At 33.5% G+C, this 22,500-nt stretch overlaps 1 protein-coding gene and 1 long non-coding RNA gene across 15 annotated transcripts in view; one reads left to right on the top strand and one right to left on the bottom strand.

The window, feature by feature from the left end:
* LOC107069201 (uncharacterized) overlaps positions 1-22,500 on the top strand; it is a 70,841-nt gene that overhangs the window by 9,409 nt on the left and 38,932 nt on the right. The window lies entirely within an intron of this gene.
* LOC107069202 (uncharacterized) overlaps positions 16,341-22,500 on the bottom strand; it is a 20,492-nt gene continuing 14,332 nt past the window's right edge. The window contains exon 2 of the long non-coding RNA XR_016178379.1: positions 16,341-17,364. This is a non-coding gene — a long non-coding RNA (uncharacterized LOC107069202). The remainder of the gene's footprint in view (positions 17,365-22,500) is intronic.

The raw sequence follows: 22,500 nt of genomic DNA, 5'->3' as shown, positions 1-22,500 counted from the left end.
AAGGTTTAGCTGATCTTTTGATTTACACATCGAAAAAAAAAAAGGTATGGGAAATAAAATCGGTTGTTGCTGAGATCGAAAATGGATGATTTGAGGATATTCGAAAGGTTCCAAATGATCTGTACCTTTTACATCCCCTTTTTCGTCTACTAAATACATATTATCGTTGAGATATGTTGTGTGAGGGTGTAAGAATGATTCCGAACAGTGTTAGTAGCTAGAATAGGAATCTTTTCGGGGAAAAAAAGGGAAACGGAGTGAAGGGAGAAAAGGATTAAGGTCAGGTTAGAGACGTGCCTATCATCGTCTTCTTCTTTTTCTTTTTTCTTTTTTCTTTTTTTTTTTCGTCAATGTCCCACGCTTATCTCGTAGCAAAAGCTCGTCACCTTTCACAGACCTTCTTCTTCTTCTTTTTCTCTCTTTTTTTACCACAAAGCTTGGTAAAACGCGTAGGTGAGTATTATCAAAGTCCTATCTTCCATTCTATAACCCGTCTTTATCTCTCTTACTATACTTTGCTATATATTCTCTTTCTCTTTCTCTCGTAAGCGTTACTATATCCGTTTGATCGTTTGCAAACTGCAAAGCATTGACCCTTTGCACGAGCGAAATTCAACATAAAGCTATGTGTGTATGTGCATGTGTAATTGTGTGTTTGTGTGTGTGTGTGTGTGTGTATGTCGACGACATGGCTTTGGAACTGGACGACCGTTTGCGAGAAGATGACGGTTTCGTTGACTGATGTGGATCTTACGTGATTACTCTTGTCATCTAACGGAATCGATTATCTTTATACGAGATAGAATATATGGTAAGATAAATATCTACAAGGATAAAAGATAAGATAGTAAGATAATAAGATAATAAGATATTAAGACAAAAATCTACCTTTGTATTGTCAAATATATTCTTTAATTCTTTAACCAATTAATCGTTCATTCGATTAAAAAACCGTCTTGTATTTTTTATATTTATGAGAAATAATTTTTATTTTATCAATAATATATAGAGTATATTATTATAATATTTATAATATGTAATAACTATATTGGTTTTTTAATACATATATATTTTTTAATTATGTATATAGTTATATATTTAATTTTTTGTATATATATATATATATATATAATAACTATATTGATTATAACAATTATAATTAATAAATTGCAATTTAATGCATTTGTTTTCGAAATAAAATATATTACGATTGTATTATATTATCTATCGATTTTTTTTTTCTTTTTTGTTGATAATTTATTTTATAAGAAAATATCTATTCTCCCTAACATCTCGATAAGAATTGAATAACACGAACTGCGTTAGTCACCGAAATTCGTATATCGGTTAGCACGAATCGTTACGCGAACGCGATTGCATTGATTCATAAATTCCTGTTATGTGTACTAGCCAAAGGGATCCCTCCTATCGGAGGGTTTAACGTGCATACCATGCTGACCACGAATATTAGCGATTGACGAGTATCAAACCGAATTTCTCCTATAGGCAGGTTAGGCAAACGTGTGTAATCGAGTTGAAATCTCTTCTCTCTTCTCGTTCAATTTTCAAACGTATGTATTCGTCAAACATTTTTGATTATAGGTATGAATATAAAAGTAGCTCAGTTACTTTTCATTGATATGTGTGTATGTGTGAGAACTCACTTTTTTTTTAAATCTTTTTCTCGTTTTACTTGTTAATTTTTTCTTCTTCAATTTTTTCCACTATCCTTAACGTCGTTTTAACACGAACGAAGATGATGACAAGAAGATCTGTGCATATATCGAATCTCGTTAAAAAAGTTAAGAGAGTTTGCTTGACTCCTTTTCCGTTCGTTTTGCAAAGAAACGAACATTTTTCTCCTGCGTTGAAAAAAAAAAAATAAAAAGGAAAAAAAAACCAAAGCTATCGACGTCGAACGAAACGATGGTGATTCATGGCACGAATATTGCAGGCAAATCGTCGATAAATTTCTTTCCAACGTGTATATATATATATATATAATACATATATATGTAGATATATATATATACTACTCTTGCATATACTGACTCTCAACGATTTCTGCCTTTGACAGGAGCAAGGCAAATTAATTCGCGACAGCTGTCTCGATCGTCTCTTCGATCAACTATCATAGAGTAGTAGTAGTCCTGTTGTTATACTTGTGTAACGAATTAGGTTTGTACCATTAGAACATTGTTCCCTGAATTATATTTATTAAGAATGAACATTGAAGAAACTTTTAAACATATTTGAATTATCGATTGAAACTGAATGATAAGAATTTGTCTCGATTGATGTCGTTTCTTTCGAATTTGATCAAAATATACTCACATATTCATTCAAAGAAATTCGTATTTTATAAAAAGATTAATAAATTATCATCTTAATAAAAATTCAAATAATTAAACAAATAACTCTCTTTTATTCTATATAATAAATTAATCCTTAAAATTCGATAAGTAATAAATAAATACAAATAATACTTGTCATAATTAATTACAAATATGTGTTAAATGATTTGATATGATGTTAAAATGATTTTCAGTGTAAAAATTGCAACATATCATTAAATTTAAATACAGCCAGGATGAAGGATCTGTTTCGTAACATGTTCCACAGTCTTACAACGTCACGAGAAAAAATTCAAGACGAAAGTTGATGACAAAAGACGAAGTGACATTAAAATGACATTAAATTTAAATACTATTTAAATTAAAACTTGAATTATGAAAATAAAATAGAAAAAAACGAGAGAGAGTGTGAGAGAGAGGGGGAAGAAGAAGGGGGAGGGGGAGGATAGGAGAGAGAGAGAGAGAGAGAGAGAGAGAGAGAGAATTTTCTTGACGTATGAACGAAAAGTTTGATGTAAAATTTAATAAATCGTTATCGAGGTTAAAACTTTGTTCTGACTTATATGATCGATATAATAATGATAATAACATATGATGTATACGTGTACCGACGAAGGCTATTATTCAACGATGATCAGAGATAGATAGAGAGAGAAAGAGAGAGAGAGAGGGAGATAGAGAAGAGGAGTTACAAGGTACATAACAATGGTACATCGACGCTCAATCAGGACCGATCGACACCGTCTCGATACGAGAGGAGAGTACTCACTCTCCTCTCTCGTCCTCCGAATATCGACTTCCCCTCTCGACACGGGTCATTAATTACGATAAGCCACTCGTGTTTCATAACATTGCCGCGACGATAACGTCCTGTCTTTTAAACTAAAAAGAAAAAAGGCAAAAATTTTGGGACAAAAAAGAAAAAAAAAAGTCAGAAATGAATCCTCACTCGAAAATTCGTCATCGGTTCATTTCAATTTGAATGAAAACTTTACGTTTTTTATTTTTTTTTTTTTTTTTTCATTTGGAATATAATGATTAAAATATAATAATAATTATTGAGAGTGTATAAACCTTTAACCACCACCACCATCACCACCACAACTACCCTCGTGTTTCTCCACATCAGTTGTAAATCAAATATCCTCTCTTGCACGTTGATCACGTCGATGTGTAATTAATTTTACGCGCTTTTCGTTTCTTTATATTATACCTACATATATGATAAAAAATAAAATGAAAAAAACAAAAACAAAAAGAAATAATAAATATATGTATATAATATAAAAAGTAGAAAAATAAAATAACGATGTACAATTTTTCGCGTTTGTGTAGTCGAGCAAACACACACAAAAAAAAATACGATAAACGTTCGTCGACCAAATAATATGAATAAAACGGGAATGCGATATTAATTTTCTTTTGTTTTCTGTATTCTCTCTCTCTCTCTCTCTCTCTCTTTTTCTCCTACTATATTCATTTATTTATATTATACGTTTATATATAGCTTTTACGTATTGTACAATCGACGAGACGCAAGAATTCAGTAATATCCCCTCTAGCAATTGGATTTCTCATTTCGACAAATTTTTGTCCTCTCGAAAACGCATAACGTGTACACTTCATGGTATCATAAAGAGAAAGGAAATAATAGAAAAGTGAATGAGAGAGAAATAAAAAGAGAAAAAGAGAATATCTTTGATCCAAGGATTACCAATCGTAGTTTCGTATCAGAGGAAACTCAAAATCGATATCTACATCAGAAACGTATATTATTGCATTCACGTAATGGTAACAAACAACATTGGTTAGAAGCTATCCCTTAAATCGTTTCATCATCCCTTTCCCTAAAACCCTTTCTTGCGTTTGACCTAACTATCATAGTAACATTCTCTTCATTCTTTCACGTTCCAATCTTTGTCTCATTCTATCTTTTTACCTGGTTCAAGCTTCTGTATATTCTGTAGTTTGATTAACACGAACATGAGAGAGAAATAGAGAATTTGTGTGTGTGTGTGTGTGTGTATGTGTATGGACGGTATGGTTTCGACATACTGCACATGACACTACGAGCCTACCATCCATTACTCTCCCTCCTTCCATTTATATCGTATTATCGTCTCTCCCACTCCTTCTTATTCTTCTCCCTTCTACCATCCCTTGATGCTTCTCTCTGCAAAAGAAGAAAAAAATAAAAGACAGGTTCTTTCTCTTATCTTCTTTATTTCTTTAAAGTACCCCATATGACAGGTATATCCACCCTAGTTGTGTATATCCATTTTATATTATAGTAAATAAAAACATAAGAGTGGGGGTGAGGGTGGAAAATGACTTAGTCTCATCTTCTCTACTTTTCTCTTCTAGTCTATCCTCATTCTCTTCTTCTTCTTCTTCTTCTTCTTATTTTGCACACTTTTTATCTATTTTCTTTGTACTCACGACACAACACAACACAACAACAACAACAACAACAACAACAACAACATAGAAAATACGAGCCAGAAGAATAACGAAGTAACGCGAAGAAAGAAAAGAAAGGTTCAACTACAACTACACGACTAACCTAACCTAACCTAACCTAAGAGAAGCCACACACTCGCTAAGGTTTTTTGATTTTGATGGATCGCTCCTTTCCTCTCGATGGTCTCAACGGATTTCTTCATTCCTTCCATCCCATCACCCTTCTTCTTATTCTCTTTCGTTCTTCTTACTACACTCGAAGCTCTTATGGAAAGCAAGTAAAGCCGATATCTCGATCGGGATCGTTTTGGTTGGGTATCTTTAAGATAGGAAGAGAAGCATTCTTTTCCTCGAGTATTATTCCTCTCTATCGAATGGAAATATCTAACTTGTGAATCTTTTCCAAGCCCTTTTATCAAAAGACTTACTCGAATCAAACCACTTTCTTTTTCATTCAAAACATTTTGAATTGATTTTGATCATTTTTGTTAGTTTGATGAAAACATATTTGGTGGTGGTGATGGTAGTGTTGTTTTGTTTTTCATTCAAAACATCTCGAATTGATTTTGATAATTTTTGTTGTTCGGATGAAAACATGTGTGATAGTGGTCGTAGTACCAGTGTTAGAAAAAATTGTCGATTGAAAAGTATGGCGATTGAACAATGTGTTTCGCAGACGATAGAACAGCACGATTGGTTAGAGATATTTGGAAGTTTGCCAATGATGGTCAGTCGAATGCAAAGGTTGGAAAGAAAGGTTGAAAGAAATAGAAAAAGAGAGGGAGAGAGAGAGAGAGAGAGAAGTGTGTTCACGAAGCAGCTTCGTGTTCGTAGAGTAAGCTTTGGCTGACCTAGGCTCGTCTATTCTCCGGAGATGAATTTTTTTTCCCTCCTGTCAGGACCTTTATTCTAGCGAAGTAACCGTTCGTTCGTTGGTTCGTTCATTCGTTCATTCGTTCATTCGTTCGACTATGGTTGTGAACGCATTGTCCACCGATGTGATAGATACTCCCACGAGTCACGTAGTTACGCGTACGATTCGTCAGAAATAAAAAGAAAGGAAGGAAGAATGAAAGAATGAAAGAAAGAAAGGAAGAAAAAACAGAGCAGTCGGATACGTTTGTGTGTTTTACGAGCTTGCATCACAAAGTTGATGCAAATTTATCCTAGCAGAAACCCTGATGCAACCATCATCAGTTATTCGATTTTTTTTATCAACGTTCCTCCAATGATCTAATTGTAATATTATATTATATATATATATATATATATATATATATATATATATATATATATATATATATATATATACATTTTCAGAGCTTTAATTGATTTATACAACGTCATTTTTGTATACAATTTTTGTTGAAACTAATGACTATTATATTTTTCTAATTTTTGTTATGTTTCACAATAATATTTTATGCGATAATCAATTATGTATTTAAATTTAAAAAATATTTGTAAAATATAATAATGGAGTATATTACTTTTAAGAGCTTCGGGTTAATTACATTTTCAGATAATTCGTCCATTATAAATAATGTATTAAATATAATATGACTCCGAGCACGTTCAATTCTCGATTATTACGAACCATAAAATAGAATGTCGACGAGATCGTTTGACACGAATTCACTTATTTACTCGCGGGCACGAACGTTGGCACGAACTCAGCCAAGCAGCACGTGCATCAGAAATATTTCTATAAATAATGTAAAATGATTTCGTGAGTATCATCGTTAATCGCTTTTCCTACAACTCGCACGTTCACGTCGACGATCGCGAAAACTCGTGAAATGAAATTCCCTAAGCTTCGGCTGACATACGACCTGAGTAATTCTCAAGCGTGTAAAAAAAAAAAAAGTCTAATTGAAAAGGATAGAAATACTTTGACAGTCAAAACTCGTACCGATCTTTCGCGATTTTAATTTATAATTAAAAAAAAAAAAATCCAATGAATAAATTCAATCCTAAAAAAAATATCATAGAATTCGTTCAAATATTATAAAATAATTGTAAATAATTTTCTGTGTTTGATTGAGACACCAATTAAAATGATTAATTCCTACTCTGTATTAATTTCATTAAAAATTCCTAAAAGAAAAAAGAAAAAAAAATGAAAAAGAAATATTATCAAATGACACATATACAAAGCATTTATCAATTTTATTTAATATCGATTTCCATCCAATAAGAGACGTTCCTGAGTAATTATCGCAATTATCACAAATCTATCTAGGATCAACGTGAGCAACATCACAACGTTTCTACTCGCACGCTTGTTGTCGCGCGCCTTCTCTACTAACTCTGTTCTATTTTCTCTACCATTCCCTTTCCTCTACCACCCTCCTCTCACCACCCTCTCAGTCTCTCCGCGATAGTAATTATCGCTTTAATTACACCGTTTTGTCCACCAGCGGCGTTACTTTCAACGATGCGAGCCAGTTAAAGCCGAAATTTCACTGACGTTCCAAATTCTACCGTTGTCTTTTTCATCCTATCGATCATCAATCAGTACTCTCCTAATTGATATTTAATATAATACACATATATATATACATATATACATTATAACATTTCGTTCATTTTACATTTATTTCGTAATTTGATGGATATTAAAATTTGCTAATAACTCAATTAAAAAATATTTACTTACACGCGCGTAATCCTATAACAGATATATTAAATTAAATTGACTGACATAAATAACATTTCAAATGATTTACAAGTTAAATTCACTGTGGATTACGTCGGTGGATTGCAATTTCGAAGCAACCCTTCCCCCTCCTCTCACTTAAAACGAAATTATTTGATGAAAATGTTAAACGTATGTCGTACGAAGGTATTAAATATTAAACACGATATTAATTAAAATAAAAGAAAAAGATCATTAGATTTTTTTTTTTCAAATGCATTTATCAATCCTTGTTTTTCTTTTTTCTTTACGTTCAACTTTTTATATTTTTGATCATACGAAATAGAATTTTTCATGTAAGATTCCAACATTTCTTTTCTTTGTTTTTTTTTTTTATAGGAAATCGACACAGCTGTCGACACCATCATTGTAAAACTTCTTTCAAAGATAATTTCGAAAAAAAAGACAAAGGGTATTTCCTCTATCTATGAACCGATCGTTCTGAAAACTTCGTAAAACGTACCCAAAGTTCTTTATTAATTCAACTCGTAAAATACATCCTATATATAGATATATATTTCTTTCTCTCGATGTATTTTCTTATTCACAATTAGCAAAATTTAACTATAAACTTTTGTACCTCTAGAGAGAATTAATCAGCTTGATAAAACTAACTACAAAGAAAATAATAAAAAATGTGCACCTAACTGAGTATTAGAAATTCTATCTTTCGTTATTTAACCCTTTTAAGAAAAACTTTAAATACTTGTTCGTTGTTGCAAAACTCTGTTGATTCGAATATACCAAAATGAAATTAAAAAATAAATTCATTATACTTATACAGTAAATACTTTTACACTTAATTAAATGACAACTAAATATTATTTTGTAGAATTAATTAATCTTAATATTATACTTTCATTTGATAAATAAGATTTAAAAATTAAACTCCTTAAACTTATATTTTAATATATATAATTAACACTTTGTTGACCGGCTAGTTTTTTTTAAGAATTTATCTCATGTCACCGACTATTACTACGTAATTGAATTGAAAAGTAAAAATAATATAAGTAATTTTTAATAAATCTTTTTCGTATGATTAAACAGTATAAAACAATAGTACAAACAAAAATCTGTTACTATTATAATATTTATTATCTTTTAAAATAGCGTGATGCGATAAAAAAGACGCATCACGAGTTAACTCGTGACCGGTCAGCAACGTTCGACCATAGAAACACGAGTTAACTACTCAGGACCGATCAACAAAGTGTTAATAAATCATAAGTATAGTTAGAAATGAATTGATTGAAAATCATTGTTCTGATGTAGAAATAAATCCCTAGTGATTTTTAAGTACACACGTACTAGTAACATTATATTTTATCCCAAGATATCCCCCTTCTTCTTCTTCTTCTTCAGTTCGGTGATCGTTGAATCCCAACTCGACTCGTAGCAATTTCCTTTTCTATTTACATCCCTCAGCCTACCTACCTCACTCTCGTTTCTTACGGAACATCCGTTTTGACTCTCCATCCTTTTTATTTTCTCTCTTTTTACTTCTCATTCTCCCATAGCATGAACTTCTATCTCACTCGTGGCAGCCTTGTTCTCCCGTGGGCTTTCATACTGGAAGAACTGAATGGAGTTACTCTGTGGGACCATCCAAAGGAACTGCGATCTTCAAATCTCTTTCTCTCTTATATTTTTCTTCTTCTCTTTTACTCTTTTTATTTTCCTCCTTTTCATGGCTTCAAGAAAGAAAGAAAGAAAGAAAGAAATAAAGAAAGGAAGAAAGAAAGCTAGTCGACGATGAAAGCAAGATGCGTCTTCTTCGTCTTCGTCTCTTAGTCGTTCTTATCGTTCACCTTAAAAGTTTATTCACCTTACTCAAATTACGAGCTTTTTATTTGTTCCTTAAACTTCTTCTTTTTTTTTTCTTTTTTCTTTTTTTTCTCTTCATTTCCTATCCTTTTACTTCGAAGAAAGTTATCGATTAATATACAAAGTATTAACGGTAAATATATCGTATAAATTAACAACGTAAGAACGTGTCACGTTGTTTGTACGCAATGGACTCCTAAACTACTGAACCGATTTTAATCAAATTTTGAACACTGTTTGCAGTTTCATCCAACTTGAAAGATAGAATAGTTTATATCTCAATTTATAATCGGTATAAGGTAACTCGTTGATTTAAAAACGTGTGTATCGGACTGATTGTAAGATACAGCAACGCATTGCAGGGCATCCCTAGTTTAATACAAAATAATTAAAAAAAAAGGATAAAAAAAGAACGCAAGGGATGATCTAAAAAAAAATAAAAAAAATAAAAAGAAAAACATTCTCGTAAGTTATATTAGAAAACTTCGTATATTCGCGTGGAATTACGACGTTACCTTTGATATTATTGAACGTATCGAGTATGGTTAAAGAAGACGTGATTTAAATTACATTTTCTGGCTAGCCTAGTTGTATATAAGTTTGTTATACGACGTGACGGTGTTGGTCAAAGAAAAATAGTGATTGGAAATAAGAAAAAAAAAAACAACAACAACTAACGAAAACCTTACGGAATAATAAAGATTCATATATTGAAGAAAAAATTGTCAAACGATTATCAATCTACCGTGAATTATTTATCATAAAAAAAGTGAATCGTCACGACGAGTGAAGTAAAGAGAACAAATAATGAAAAAAAGGAAAATGTAATACGATACAAATTTTTCTGTCAAATAAAAAATAGAGAAAGAGAGAGAGAGAGAGAGAAATATTGAATGAATATACACATTCCTTCATTGCATAATAAGCACTCATCGAATAAAATTAAAAAAAAAATGCGTTCATTGATAAAACTCACATCGAATGGAAAATCCTCTTTCCGATGAGTCCACCGAATGAATTTATACCTGTGACCTCGGTTTTACGATAGAAAAAAAAATAAAATGTCAAAAAGAAAGAGAGAGAAAAAGAGAGAGAGAGAGAGATGCAATGTTCATGAAGTGTTCTCTGAATAAGCCTGCGGGTTCAACCTCCCGAGTAATACGAGAACAAGAGAGTCGAAATTTGGAATCGAACGAGTAGATTTGTTCGATTCCATCGATCGGTGATTTAATTCTCGAATTGTGCTCGGCCAATGGCAAATAGTTTGCATCGATCTGTCCTATGCAACAAGTTTTTGTTGTGCCTTGCATCTCACGAGCATTGGTTGCTTGCTTGGTTGCTTGCTTGCTTGAATGGTGAAAATTTTTGATGCACACCAATTATCGAGAAAACTCTCGACAACGAAAAGTCACTCGAATATTCGTTGATGATTATTATCTCAGGCGAGAAACTTCTGGTTTTTTTTTTTTTTTTTTAATCGTTTTACGAATGAAAATACTACAATGAGAAATTTAAAATTTCTTTTTTATCATTTCTTCAAAAATCTTACGAATTATTCAAAGAACGAACATACGAAAAATTATTATATTTAAAATAACGCGAGAAATGTTTTATCAAATATCCAAAATCGTAGATCATACATTGAGAGTATTATTTGCATGGTGACAAGTGTTGTCTTCGTAGAGGAAAGAATTAAAATAAAAAAAGGAAGAAACATCGAGAAATGAAGATTTCTCTTTTTTTTCGCGAGAAAAAAGGGAAGATTAATTCTCGAATATCTTTCCTAGAGCAAAACCTTTCGAAAGGCAAGAATAATAATTATCGCGTCGTCAACGACAGGAGGAGAAACTCGCTTTTGCGGAATTTATCCGTTTTCCAAATATTTCTCTTTCAGTCACTCTCTCTCTCTCTCTCTCTCTCTCTCTCTCTCTCTTGTTCGTATAAATCCAAGCTTAAACGACGTTTACCGCCATTTATAAAGCCGGCGGTACCCTACCTACCTACCACCTAGCTCGGTCCTTCTCTCGAAGTGCCTTCGCGTCGATTAATGGAATTCCTCGGCGACGTGCCGGGCGTTCGTGCGAATATAAATTCGCGAAGGATCTCTCTCGTGTAGTTCGAAGTCTACAACGGGGGAGTCCCCGTTGAAAGTACGAAACCTGAACGCACCGTTACACTACTATCGTTTTGGCCCCCCTCCCCCACTTCTAGCAAAAGCACCTAAACCCAACCACCCACTCACTCACTTGCTCACTCACCTCCTTCCTCCCACTACCCAACGAACCAAACCAACGAACCAAACCAACCAACCAACCCATCTTGAACTCTCAGCCAACACATCCGATCGTTAATGGAGCTTCGCCGGAAATTGATTCGGCAGCCAAAGGATAAATTCACCGAACGGTTGCTCAGAGGTTGCAACGTCTCTCGAGGGGGTTTGGTTACCCTATCGCAATCCGGGGCTATAACCACCCCCTCACCTCTTCACCCCGTTACTCGAATGAACAGATTCGTGAATCCTTAGGAAAGAAGCCCATCCGATTTCTCTTTAAATTACCCAGATTCGAGCTTTAACTAGCGAAATATTGCAAAATTGCAAATTTAATGGCTTGACGACGAACTCATGGCTCGTCGAATTTATTCGACATTTTTTTAATCGAGACGTGGGACTCTCTCTCTCTCTCTGTCTCTCTCTCTCTCTTGCTAATGTCAGCTGGGTCTTTAAATTGTATCATCATCTTCTTCTTCCTTTTTTTTTTCCTGTTTTTGCCTCGCGGTGGTAGGAAGAAGAAATTCAATTCGTTTATCTCTACGAGAAATGGCCAATTTAACGGACTCGTGAATTCCTCCACCCCCATCTCTCGTTGAGACACCTTTTTAGCGTTTAAATTACCAAGACTTATTTTTATTCTCTTTTTTTTAAACGTATTGGAAACAAAAGAAAACTCATAATTACACGAGCATATATATTTATATATTTTAATCAAATTTTGCAAACTGTGTGCAGTTTCATCCAACTTGAAAGATATGATAGTCTATATCTCGATTTATAATCGCAATATTATTTTATTGCCAATTATTTGTTTCGATGGCGGTATAAGGTAATTCGTTGACTTAAAGACGTGTGTGTATCGAACTGATTGTGAACCACCTCAACGCGTGGGGGGGGGGGCACCCCTAGTATAATATATTCTTCGAGTTCGTTTGATCTTTTACGTGTGTTACATTTCTCATGGAATAATATTTTGTTAAATGAAGTTTTCGAGTTATACTTATGCGAAGAACGGTCGAGCGAGATGATGCGAACGCGCCACGGTTATATTTTATTCAAAAGCTCTGAGATATTCGTATAGTTACTATCTTTATGCAAAAAGACATAGAGTAACGTTAGAATACTACTGAACTTCTCGTTGGTTTTCCTCGCGTGTGTATTATGTGAACGAAGTATATCTGAACGAAGTTACTTGAAGAACATAGTCCCTTAACTTCTCAGGACGCGTCCACGTACGCGTGTTATTTCTTCTCTTAAGTGCTCATAAGTTAAGTACTTAGTATTATAAACGAAGCACCGTTTACATCATCATCTGTCAAACAGCTACTTAGAAAAAAAAAAAAGGAAATAGAAATAAAAAAAAAGTTCAAGAGAGTGTATTTATAAGACAGCAAATGAAAGAAGAAGAAGAAAAAAGAACTTAAGAAGATGAGTAAAAACGTCGAGTCAAATTTGTTGTTGTTTATTTGTTAAGACGACAAAAAACAAAAAAAGCAGAGGAACAAGAAGAACGAGACGTGAAGCATGGGAGTACAAAAAAAAAAAATAAAAAAGTGAGATAATGACCGCCAAAGGAAAAGAAATTTCTTTGTCAATTAGAGTCCGACGTACCGATAAAGTCAATTAACCAATCGAGTTAATGAGAGATATATCCCTTTAACAACCACCATACTTTTCTTGCGCCCTTTTTTTACTAAAAATACACCTGCTACTGTTACTACTACTACTACTAATACTACTAAAGAAAAACTTCAAATTACGTGCATCGTATTTCGATTTTATTCGCCAACCAACTAAACCATCTCTATACATTTTATTTGCCAAGCTTACGACGACACTTAACGCTTGTTATTTGTAAAACCCTTTTTAAACTCGTGAGAAAGATAATGCAACAACAAGAACGAACAAAAAATAAAAAAAATAACGTTATAGCATTTTCCATTTGATCATAAGCTGAAAGTTCGATAAATTATTCATACAATGTTCATTTGTTTTTTTTCTGTTGTTCTTTTTATGAAGCTTTACTTTTACAAAGTACTCTTTAAAAAAAAAAGATAAAGAATTTTGATATTGCTTCTATTCGAGAGTAGAAAGTTAATTAGGATGTAGGTAGCATATCTTTTAAAAAAAAAAAAAAAAAAAGAAAAAACTTTACAAAGAACTTTTTGAGTATACAAACGAGGATAATCCTTTTACTGTATAAAATACACAGTGAACGATTCTCGCGTAGGGGGCCCTCATCATACTCGTAAGTCTAAGTTTCTCTCCCTCTTGTTTGAGACTGAAAATGGATTCTCCTCTTTTTGCGATAAGAGAGAGAGAGAAAGAGAGAAAGAGAGAGAGAGAGAGAGTTAGTCAGGTTTAAAAATACACTTCCTTCTCTCTTCTACATGCTGCTACTTCAACTCTACCAGTTCTTACTCTCATTTCTTTTACTCTATTTCTCTTTTCACTCCTTTTTCCCCCTTCTCATTTCCCTTTCTCTGTTCTGCCCTCTGCCATCCTCCTCCTCCTCCTCCTCCTCCTCCTCCCTACAGATCTTTACAGGAAATCACGAATAGCTTGTAAAGTTAGACGAAGAAGACCCCTTTTCTCTTTTCTATGAATATCTCTCTTAGGCCAGACGAAATTGGTTGTGGGATGAGGATAGAAGAGGAAAGAGAACATTTAGAAAATACGAGAGTGTTACTTGTACGATTTGACATATACTGGGTGTTCAACGACAACAAAATAACAAAGAGATAATTCAATATTTATAATTCAATTCTGAGCACCATATATATATATATATATATATATATATATATATATAAGCTAATATGTAGAATGATGTCATAGAAAACTTGCACAAATCTCTAAAAAAAAATGAAAAGAAATAAAATCCGAGATATTAATTGCAATATAATAAATCACAAAACTACATTTGTACTTTTTCTATAATAAAAAAAAAAAAAAAACGAATAAAAACGATGCACCAGTGTCAAGCGTAAAAAAAGAAAAGGAAAGGAAAGGAAAAAAGAAAGGGGTTGGTAGAGGGAAGGTGGAAGAACGAATAATATAAAAAGCCAATCTCTTTTTTTCGACGAAGGGGTAATGCAAAAAAGAAAGAAAGAAAAAAAGGAAAGAAAAGAAAAGAGAAGTTTCAGTCGGCGTACAAAATTCGCGTTATCATAGAATCCGAGTAATACTAAGGAAGAAACAAGAAATGAATAGGAATAGAAACAGAAAGGGGGTATATAAAAAGGTTAAAAGAAAATTAAAACAGTTTAATAATCCAGAAAATAAAACAACGTTACTCTATACACGTAATAGTAATAGTAGTAGTAGTAATAGTAGTGGTAGTAGTAGCGTGATGCGTTTGCTTGCTTGTGGAAATTCATTCGCTCGAAAAGATCTTTCTTCCTCTCTTCGGTAAAATTTATCCGTGATAAAAATTTCCACGTGACATACGAGCGATAGCTCTAAGGTATCTTGTAAAAATGAAGAGAGAAAGAAGAAAGAGAAAGAGAGAGAGAGAGAGAGAGAGAAAGATTCTCTCGAAAGACAGTTTCTCGTCGTCGTTGTCGTCGTCATCGTCTTGATATTAAGCGAAGAACATTTCGTTCAGAGTCGACGAGATAGAAAAACAGACGGTATAGAAAGAAAGAAAGAAAAAGAAATATCAAAGAAAAAAAAATAAGAAAGATAGAGAGAGAGAGAGAGAGAGAGAGAGAGAGTAGAATCGATAGGAAGTTTCTTCAAAGAGTGTTCTCTCGAATTCGTGCGTTTTGCAGTAATTTTCTTTTCTCCGTGGTATCTTCGTCTCAAAGGAACGTCGAGTGAATCATAAATCTTCGGTTACGTCGAACACCTATGCTCATGCGAAAGAAAATAAGAGTCAAAAAGAGAGAAAAAGAGAAAAAGAGAGAGAGAGAGAGAGAGAGAGATAATAAGAAAGTGTGAGAAAGTATAAGAAAGTGTGAGAAGGAAAGAGATGAATGTATCAACCGAATACCAATGAACATTCAGATATATACATACATATATATACACATCGAATAGTAAAGAAGAAAAAGAGAGAGAGAGAGAGAGAGATAAAGATATGGGAGAAATGGGAGGGGTAGAAAGGGGGTAGTTTTCCTCGTAGGTTCTTTTACAAGACTCTCGTACGTATTTCCATGGTCTGGCAGAGAGCCTTAGGGCTGTGCCGAGTCTCAAATGCACTTTTATATCTCATGTAGAGTGTAGGGTGTTAAAAGGAGGAAGGATAGGGTGAATGAAGAGAGAGAGAGAGAGAGAGAGAGAGAGAGAGAGAGAAGGTTTGGAACGTGGAAGCCACACACGGTAACTGTGACTCGCTGAAGCAGAAGACACCTTATAACGTGTTCTTTCTTGGTGAACTTTTTAAAAGGCACGCGCAAACCTCCCACCACTTTTCCCTTTTTATTATTTTTTTTTTTTCATTCTACACATATCATTCTCCTTTCTTCGTTGCAGCATCCTTGAACGGTTATCCTCTCCAACGACGTTCCACTTCCTTTTTTTTTTTTTTTTTTTTTGACACATTTCGACCCATTGTGTATAGGGTGAATCATAACACCGTGACCTCCATTTTTTTTTGTCCATTGATAAAAGATTTTCAACACCTAAAATTATTAAAGATATTTTTATGAATTTTGATTGGATTAATTAACAAATTAAAATAAAATAAAATAGGATTATTTTAATTAATAGTCAATTTGAAATGGAATCGTTTATAAATAAGATTTTATTTCACAATGACAAATAATATTTATGTTTAATTATAGCATCGTAAGAAAAACACTTAATCGTAGAAGTATCATATAACGGGTGTTCGTTCAAATAATAGATATTTCTTATTCAAGATAAAAAGGATTTAAACGTATCAATTCAACGAAGAGGAAGGATAGAAAAAAAAATGAAAGTGAATCAAATAAACGTCCAATAACGAAACTACTACTACTACTACTCACAAAGTTGACTTAATACCTCAAAGAACAAGAAAAAAAAGAGAAAATAATTATACAAGTGAGAAACATACTCTCAGTACATATCCTCGTTTAAAATTGTACAAAGAAACCCCCAAACAAGAGAGAAAGAGAGAAAGAGAGAATCCGTTTCTTCTTTGCTCAATGTATGTGTATGTATTTGTGTGTGTGTGTGTATATTCTCACCGGAAACAACGAGGACTATCCCGACCTATCATCCATGTTTCTCTCTTCGCTCTGGGCAAGCACCGTGTTAGCCTCCATCGAACGTTTCTACGAACAAACATCGGCACAATGGCATGAGTTTAGCGCTCGTACACTCTTTGTTCGACTAGTAGAACATTGTCGAGTAGTAGTAGTACTAGTACTAGCTAGAACTGTTGTTTGATCGTATACCTATCTATCTATCTATCTATCTGTTATATCACATCATCGAAAACGGTATTCCTTTCGTATCGAGAACTCTTCTTTTACTACACTTTCAACTTGTCACGAGAAAATCCTTTAGTGCAATACAAATATTCCATGTGTTTGTATAAACTTTATGTTTATATATATATAGTGTATATATAGTTGAGTTAATTAATGACAAAATCCTAGATCTTAATAAGAAATAATGGTACTTACGTATTAACGCCATGGCACCGCAACAAAAATTCCGTTAATGCGCCAATAAAGAGCAATCTTGTTGTTCGCAGACAACAACCTTGTTGTTTGCACACAGCAACCGTCAGGGTTGCGTCAGGGTTGCATTAGGGTTTCTTTCTAAAAACAATCATTCATAAATTATATATCATCATGAATTTAATATTGATGTCAAATATACTCGTACATTACTGTTGTTGACCCGATTTACATTTTTTATTTATTAGAATATCAGTCAGATCGATTGACGAATAAATATACGTCTATATTTCAAAGATGTTATAATCATGAAAAATTGTAGAATACAGAATTGATGAAAGTTTCATTTAATATTCGTCAAATAAATCGGGTTAAATGGAAATCTTCGCTTTGACTTTCGAGTACTTTGTGTTTGAGTACGTACGAGAAGAATCCTTTTTATTCACTCTCTCTCTTCGTTTTAGTGAAGAAATAAAGAAAAGAAAAAGAAAGAAGAAATGATAAAAAAAAAAAAAAAGAAAAGTGCACTTTTTATCCCACTTATATAACTAGTTGCTCCTACTCGGCTGAAGTTTCAACCGAAACAAAGACGATCCCATTAAACCGCGCCAGTTTATTGGAATTAAATTAGACGACACTCTTCTAGGATAGAAAGAAAGAAAGAAATAGAAATAGATAAAGATCAAGAATTGAGATAGAAAGAGAAAAAAGAAGAAGAAGAATCCCTTGAAAAGTTAGGAAGGTTGTTACCAAGAAGATTTTAGATTTCGTGACTGTGCTTGCTTTTAACTTTCACAGAAAAAGATACAAAGAACTCTTTTCAAACTTCATCGCGATTTGTGTTTTCTACGTAACGAATAAAACATATATCCATTCCTTTTTATAGTTTACCTTGTGATATACATGCAAATTAGTATCATCCTCCCCTTATATATATATATTCTTACAATTCTAAGCAAAGATTTCATAAAAGAGAGAAAAATATAATCGAATAAATATCGCCGAAAAAAGAAAAATGTCATTCGTATCATTGGAAATATGTGGAATATTCTACAAAAATTAAATTTATGTGAACGGGGAAAAAAATAAAATCTGACTAAGAAAAAAAAACAAAAATAGAAGGAAGATGATATGAAATGGTAAAAAGAGACAATGGTTTGTATATGAAATTCAGTAAATAACCATGTGTATACGTTGACTTGGAGAATTTACGTCGTCCTGAGCTCGGGGATGATCCAATAGGGATAACGAAGTAGAGAGAATCCAGCATTAGCTTGCTTTCAGGGATTTAGCCCACGGGCTACGCAGCTGCGGAGGATGCTGCAAGTATAACCGTGAAAGAGGAATAGGGGAAGGAGGTGAATGAGAGGGTTGGAAGAGGTGGTGGTAGTGGTAGTGGTGGTGGTGATGGTGGTGGTGGTGGTGGTTGTATCGGAGATGCGCGGAGATGAAAACAGTAACTCAAATCAAACAACGGAGTTACCAACGTAGAATACTGCGCCTCCAACCACACAGAGTTCGTGTTTGTATGTGTAAGTGTATTGTGAGTGAAAGAGGTTACACAGACACACATACACACAGTTGCAGGTTGCAGTTGCAGGGATGAACGTACGCGGGCCCTCGTTTTCGACGTGTCAGCAACGAACCCGCAAATATACGGCATTTCGTTCCGTCCGATCAGCTGCTGCTGCTGCTGCTGCTGCCGTTGTTGTTGTTGTTTTACTCACGCGTGAGGAATACATGACAAAGAGAAGGTCCTCTTCATAGTAATTCTTGTTCGAGGTTTACGATAAACCTAACTTTGCTCTTTAACGCGATTTTATGGACAAAATGCTTCTTCTTTGAATCTCCTCACCCTGCTGCAGAATAAACCTTCGAATATTCTACCCCTTCTCTCGGTGCACAACAAGCGAAATTTCTTCCTTCATTGCTGGGTTTAACGATCAGGAAAAAACAAAAAACAAAAAAACAGATCTCTATACAGGTTGAAATAACTTTTCCTATGTCTATTATGCAAATATATCTCGTTTACGTATTAATTTATTTCCACGGTATGTTATTTTAATCGTAATTGTACAATATATATATTGATCGTCTAATGTGTTATTTATTTCTATTTTGTTTTTGTTTTTATGAAGAATTTATTAGCTCGAAATTAAAATGAAATTGTGAGTAAACGTTTATACTGCTAGAACGTTCCAACACAATTTAATTTTTACTCTCACTCTTACACCAACTTTATCTCACACTCTTTGCGTAATGAATAAACTTTGAAACGTTCTACAAGCTCATAATTTAGATAGATATTATAATAGGAAGTTACTTTAGCGCACTATGAACATTTCTTCTTCATTTTATATTTCTTGTTTTTTTTTTTTTTAAACCATTGTCTATAATTTGCGTTTGAAATGATAAAAGTAGTAATACGCGTTTTTGAAGAAAAATCATATAATAACTTGAAATAATTCACACAATTTTGTCGTAGAAGTTGAATCGTTCAACGATGTAGCAAAAAAAGAGTTTAAACATCGTTCATTGAAAGTGTTTCCTTCGTTTTATCGTCAAAAAGTTAGAAATGAAAATAAATTCGAGAAATAAATTTTCACGCCTTTTAGAACACGCCTACTTTCTCTCTCTCTCTCTCTCTCTCTCTCTCTCTCTCTCTTTTTCATTTGTTACTTTGTTCGAACAAACTTTGAAATATTTCAAATAATCCTAATTCACGAATTATCATACAAAGTTACTCCTTCATCCTAGCAATTAAATATTAATCAACTGAGGTGTGTTAACTTTTTTTTATTTTTATTTTTTTTTTTTTATCTTTACAAGTTTCAAATTAAAACAAAATTCTCAATTTTTTCTTTTTTCTTTTATCTCTCTTTCTCTCTCTCTCTTTCCTTATACACATGTCTCTCTTGAGAGAGAGAGAGAGAGAGAGAAAAAAACATGGCAAACTGGTAACACGCGTAAAAAGGAAGCCAGTGGTGGAGATAGGTTGATAACAAAAATAAAAAATAAAAAATAAGGGTAGAAGGGGTTAGAGGGTAAGAAGACAGAAAATACAGGACGCACCCTTTTTCGCTTGAATTTCCGTGCAAAAATTGAGCTTACGTACGCGAAGGGATTTCCTTTTCTGTCCTTTTCTCATTCGTTCGTTCTCTCAGTTTTACTCGTTTCGTACATACAGAGAGAGAGAGAGTGAGAGAGAAAGGGAAAGGGCAAGCAACCAACCGACCAGACTAATTATTTCTTGTCTCTCTCTCTCTCTCTCTCTTTTTCTCTCTTTCTCTCTCGCGCGCTTTTACAGGGTGTTTTCTCGAGCACAACGCAGCTACAAAAGTACTTAACACACCGCCCTCTCATCTGATAACGCGGCTTCCATTAACGGCGTATCGTTTCGAGTTTCTCGACGCTGACGACCCTTCATTGAGAATGAACGTAGAATAAAAATAAAATAAAAAAATACAGGAACACGTACACATACGTTTTATCGGATAACTCTCTTAAGAGTTTAAAAAAAAAAAATAAATAAATAAAATAACAAAAAAAAAAGAAAATTACAAAACAAGAATTTCTTTGTAGCCGTGTTACTCGGCTAAATTTATCTCGTGTTTTATCATAGAAAAAAAAATTACAATTCTATTTTACATCGGTGTTTCTCTTTTGAGTAAGAAGAAAATGTACGCGTACCAAGGGAAAAGATGAAAAAGAAGAAGAAGAAGAAAAAAGAGAACAAAAAAAAAAATAGAAAAAAAGACACGGAATTAATGACTCGAAGAAAAATTGAGAAAAAGTATTTCGTTTGGTAGAGTGGGGGGGAGGTGGTGGAATAGGTAGGAAGAAGTTAAGAAAGAATTTCTTTTTGCAATAAACTCACAGAGAAGAGACGAATACTCCTCGAAACTCGTTGAACGCGAGATGAATGGAGAAACGCAAAGAAGAAGAAAAATAAAATGAAAAAAAAAAACACACACAAACAAAAAAAAAAAAGAGAAGGTGAGAGTAACGAACTGGCCGAGGAGGAAAAGAAGAAGAAGAGGAAGAAGAAGAAGAAGAAGAAGAAGAGGAGGAAGAAATCTTTCTGCTAGTATTTCTTCATGTACCGTGTTGCAGGCGATTTCCGAGCACCGATGCAAAAACTTAATGCATCCATCCAGCTTCCTTCCTTACTTCGTTTATCGCCACCAGCACCTCTACCACTTCCACCACCATCCCATCCCATCCCATCCCATCCCATCCCATCCCATGCCAACGGCCGCCTCCATCATTTTACCGTAACACTTTTCTTAACGACTCGATCAATCGTTCTCGTTATTTTCCTCTATCGTTTCTTTGTTCACACCCACCCACCCCCACGGACTTTTCCCCCTTGAGTCTACTGCAAATGCAACGAAGCCTTTTTCGGCACGGAAACATCGCAAACATTTCCAGATCTCTCGATAATGGGTCTTTGCTTTTATTATTTTTATTTCCTTCCTCTTCCTTTCTTTTTTTTTTTCATTATTTTTACTAATCCAAACGATTTCGTAAGGTTTAATAGAAATAAAATATTATTAAATAGAATTATTTGATTTTATCTTACGTAACGTAGTATATTAATTGAAATAATTTATTATCTTTTTTTTTTTTTTTATTATTAAATCAAAACGTATAAAATGTGTATGAAGAGTTGGCTTAAAAAAATTTCATATCGAATTACGAACTTGGAAAACCGAGTTTAGTCGCTTAAATACGATCACGTCTAATTGATTTTTAATTACAACGATATCCGTTCGATTTATATATATATATATATATCTTTCATTTAATTCCACAATTACACTAATCTCACAATCCATTTTACCACTTTACAGTATCGCATGTACCCAATTTGGATTGTTGCGTACTCTTAATCGTGATTAGCGGTTAAAAACATTTTCGAAAATCCTATTCGAGAATCGTAAAATACATTGAATGAATTTGCTTCGATTCCGACTTCAATTTCCCTCCTGTATATATATGTGTGGGTACATAGAAATACGTTTTGTTCGATTAAAAAAAAAAAAAAAAAAAGATAGAAATAAAAAAATAAAAAAACAGAGAATTAAACTCGGAAATAACGAAAACTACGTTTCACCTCTCAGAAACATTTCTAGATATGCTCACGAGGTCTCAATTTTCCTATTGACGAACACTACTCATTCCTCTTCGTAAAATCCATTTCTCGTTGTGATTGGAGAAACTCCTAGGTTTAAATTGAAAGCTTGCTACGCTACGAAAATCGATTGATATGCGTGA

Source organism: Polistes dominula, unplaced genomic scaffold (genome assembly GCF_049000335.1).
Source record: "Polistes dominula isolate Pdom_NZ unplaced genomic scaffold, Pdom_raw_medaka contig_24, whole genome shotgun sequence".
Lineage (NCBI taxonomy): Eukaryota > Metazoa > Arthropoda > Insecta > Hymenoptera > Vespidae > Polistes > Polistes dominula.
This window is presented reverse-complemented; position numbering and strand designations above follow the sequence as displayed.